Source organism: Oratosquilla oratoria, chromosome 6 (genome assembly GCF_046742065.1).
Source record: "Oratosquilla oratoria isolate Oo_2021 chromosome 6, ASM4674206v1, whole genome shotgun sequence".
Taxonomy (NCBI): domain Eukaryota; kingdom Metazoa; phylum Arthropoda; class Malacostraca; order Stomatopoda; family Squillidae; genus Oratosquilla; species Oratosquilla oratoria.
Window position 1 is genome coordinate 76592309 of NC_134782.1, and position 4520 is coordinate 76596828.

The window sequence follows — 4520 nt, forward strand, 5'->3', positions numbered from 1 at the left end:
TAACCTCCACTGATAGATACATGACGTCCTGCATCTTCAGGGGCGAGAGCTAGAGTGCATGTTTAATTGCGTCGACGCAGAGTCATGGGATGAGACTTGCGTTTTGGTGATTGGTGTGTGTCTGTGGTAGGTGGGTTGTGGATGGGAGGTGAGATTGGGTCGAGGTTCAGTTTGACCTTTCTCAACTTCTCTCCATGTATGGTGAAAGTGGTGTGATCGGAAGGATCTGTTAGTAGGAAAACATTGTTAGGGAGTGAACTTGTGACTGTGAAGGGGCCTAGGAATTTGGGTTTGAGTTTGACTGAGTCGCCAAGTGCTATGTCAAGTGGAATTGACCGTTTGTGTTGTTTTGTCTTTGTCTTCTCCTGGGCTTCTTTCAGGTTTGCTCTAATTTGTGTGTAAAATGGTTTGCATACCTCTTTTGATGCAGTGTGCGAGGTTATCTAGGTTGTATAAGGGTGGGGGTGGTTGGTTGAATATTTGGTAGGGTAGGCGCATTGGTTTGCCGAAAATGATCTCATGTGGGGACATCTTTGTTGCGGAATTGACTGTGCTATTGATACTGGCTTGTACCTGTGGTAGCCAATCTTCCCAACTGTCCATGAGGTCGTTGACCAATGGTCTGAGAATCTCTAGGACCTTGCGATTTGTTCGCTCAGTCAGACCGTTTCCCTGAGGGTGGTATGCAGTGGCAAATGTTTGGTCAATGTTGTACAGGTGTGCTATTTCGCGCATCACCTGGTTTTTGAATTCTGAGCCATTGTCAGATAACATTGTGTGTGGTATGTTGTATCTACAAAAGATATTGTTGACTAGGGTTTTGGCTACAGTCTCTGCTGTTTTGTCTTGGAGTGGTATTAAGATTGTGTATTTAGAGAAATAATCAACTGCTGTGAGTACATAGTTGGAACCTTGATGGCTCGTTGGCATTTTCAGTAGGTCAATGCCAAGTGTTTCCCATGGCTCAGCAGGGAGTGGGATATCTTTTATGTTGATTTCCCTCGGGTTAGGGCCTCTGAATTGGTTGCAAGTTATACAAGAATCTATGTGTGTGGTTATATCTCTTTTCATGTTAGGCCAGTAATATGTGTGCCTAGCAGTGTTTAGTGTCTTATCTCTGCCCGAGTGGCCTCCCATTGCACTGTCGTGCAATATGTGTAGGACTTTGGGGACAAGGGCTCTGGGGATAACAGTAACCTCTCTTGTGTTAATGGTTCTCCTTATGACTCCGTCGACCAGTTTGAGTTCCTCAATAGGGACAGGTGGTCGGGAGTGTAAGGGGGTTTGTGAAATGAGATGTTGTTTTATTGGGGACCATATTGGGTCACTGTCTGTTTCATTCTTAAGTTCCCGCATGGGAATGCATGTGGTTTGGGTGACAGGGTTGATGTGGTTTTGTCTGCTCAAGGAATCTGCCACTACATTAGCTTTTCCAGCTAAGTAGGTTATTTTGGGATCAAAGTCTAGTAAGGTGGTTTTCCATCTAGCAATTCTTCCGTGAAGGTCTTTTGTGTTGAAAAGGTAAACTAGGGGTTGGTGGTCTGTAAAGATGTTTATATTGTACCCTAGAATGAGATGTTTAAAGTGTTTGAGTGCCCAAACGATAGCTAACCCTTCTTTGTGTGTTGTAGAGTGATTATTTTCAGCCTTGTTGAGGACTCTACTTGCGTAGGCTATGGGGTGCTCTTTGCCGTTGTTGTCTTTTTGTTGTAAGACTGCGCCTATTCCTACAGAGGAGGCGTCTGTGTAAAGAAGGAATTCCTTCTTCATGTCAGGGAAAACTAGTACAGGGGCTGTGGTGAGTGCGTGTTTGAGAGTGTCGAAACTTTGCTGTTCTGTTTCTGACCATTGAAATGGCTCGCCTTTCCTTGTGAATTTGGTCAGAGGGGAAGCAATATCAGCAAAGTTTCGGATAAAGTGTCTGTAGTATGATGCAAGACCTACGAAGCTTCTAGTTTGGGTTGTGTTTTTGGGTGTTGGGAATTTGTTTATAGCTTCTATCTTGTCTGTGTTGGTATGGATACCTCTGGCATCTACCTTATGTCCTAGGAAGGTGAGTTCCGTCTGTAGGAATTTACACTTTCCTAGTTGGACTTTCAAACCTGTGTTTTTGAGTCTTTTTAGGACGATCTCTAGTGTGTGAAGATGTTCTCTTTGTGTGGGGTTGTAAATGATGAGGTCGTCTAAGTAGACGAACAATGAGACTCCTATCATGTCACTGAAAATGCGGGTCATCAACCTTTGTTGGGTTGAGGGGGCATTCTTAAGGCCAAAGGGCATACGCTCAAAGTGGAAATGCCCTTTATCAGTGGAGAATGCAGTTACGGGTTTTGATTCCTCTGTTAGTTCGACCTGCCAGAAGGCTGACTTAAGGTCTATTGTGGAAAAAACAGAGTTCCCGTTGCCAATGCATTGTAGTACATCTTGCATGGCGGGGAGGGGGTGTGGGTCAGATTGAGTTAGGTTATTGATTTTCCTGAAGTCAACAACAGGGCGTAAAGTTCCGTCTTTCTTTGGGACTAGGAAGAGGGGACTGTTCCATGGGGAGTCTGAATGGGAAATGACGCCTTGGTGTATCATCTCTTGGACACTGTCATTGACTTGGGATTTTCTACTGTGAGGTATGCGGTAAGCGGGGGTGTATGAAGGGGGGGTGTTAGTGGGAATTTGGATGTGATGCTTGATAATATCACATTTGCCTAGTGGTTCACCTTCTAAGGCTATAGCTGATCTATTCCTTTGTAGGAGGGTTAACAGTTCACTATGGGTTTCTCCGGTAGCTGATGTCGTGATTTGGTCTGGGGGGATAGGGGGAAGGGGTTGTGTTGGTCTCACTTGGTTGATGTGTTGTGGCAGTGGTTCCTGGATAGGGGAATTATGGAGATGGACTGCGCAAATGTTTGTATTCTTCCTGATTTTACGGTGTTGGTCTGACATGTTTGTTAACATAGCTAGTGTATGTTTATTGTCTGATATTGTATCCCAGGAGGACTCAATGGCTATGTTGTTAAGCCTGGACGTGTCTGAGTCGATTATGACGTCCTGATGTTCGATTGCACCGGGTATGTATAGTGGGACTGTTATTGAATGTCTAGGGGGTATGATGACTGTGTTAGACATCAGTGCCTTTGAGGTGACATAAGGGGGTGGTCGGAAGGAATAGCTGTTAGTGGGATTTGGAGTATTGAAGGAAGGTAGACATGAGAGATGTTGTGTGTCTGAGTCGGGTGTCTCAGGAACTGTTGACTCATTATTTACATCTCGGAAGGAGATTTTGTTAGTCTCAAAGTCTATCTTAGTTTTCCAAATCCTCAATGACTGTAATCCTATTATACCTTGTTGATCAAGACTCCATTCATCAGCTATGTGGAAAGGTGTGAAACCTACTTTGGAATCGTTCACTTCTATGCTCAGATCAACCATGTCGTGAAGTGAAATGGTGCTCCCTTCTATTAGGAGTCCTTCCATATTGGAAAATTGAATTTGGGGTGGGTCATTTAATGCTTCGTAGAGAGCTCTTGGGATGATGTTCAGGTTTGTTCCTGTATCAACCATCATGTCAACTTTAAGTTGATCTACACTCACTTCTAGGGTGAGGTAGTTGTGTTGTGTATGAGATATTCCTATGGTGGTTTGGTGCGTGAGGCTGGTACACGTTCCCCCAATCGGTGGTGTTGGGTTGTGCGTGTTGTGTGGGAGGGAGCTGTTTGTCGAGGGGTGGTGAATGGTTGGTTAGTTCTCTGATGAGGTTGTTGTTGTGATTTCTGTAGGTAACACTCTTCGTTGGAGTGAGTTGTTGTTTTGTGTAGGTTGCAGTATTTGTTTGGATGTGTTGGTGTAGGTAGGAGTGGGTGTTTAAAGGGGGGTGGAACTTGTTTGTTTTGATTCTGAACTTGACACTGAGCATTCGTATGCGAGGTAGTAGCATGCACTGAGCAAGGGATGGGGTGGTGTTGTACCTGCGGGTGTTGTTTTTGCTGTGTCCAACACTGGGCATCGGTGTGGGAAATGGTTCCATGAACTGAGCAAGGGATAGGGTGGCGTGGTGCCTGTGTTTGTATTTGTTGTTTTTGTATGCAGTCTTTTGTGTTGTGACTGGTTGATGAATGGTAGGAGCACCACTTAGAAGGTTGTCCTTGATTGGTGGGAGGGGGCTGCTGTGAGTGAAGGCTATTTAGTCTGGGGAGATGGTTGGGGGTGTCTAAAGATACATTGCAAGCATTCATGATATCTAAGATATAGGTATAAGCTAGAGGGTTTCTAGTGTCTAGTTCCCTTTTGGAGGCTTCCTTTAAACACTTTGGAGGGAGTTGGGAGAGATAGGAAGCTATCTCAAGGAATGTTAGTAAGTTTTTTGTTGTCATTACATTTTGACCAAATTGGTCAGTGTGAGTCCAAGGAGAGTTATTCTCTAGGTCTTCTCTGACCTCTTTAATTCCGTTTGCTACGAAATCCATAATGTTAGTAACGGAATGTGGTTGGACTCTAGTGTTATTGAGGAAAGTGATAAGGAAGGATAT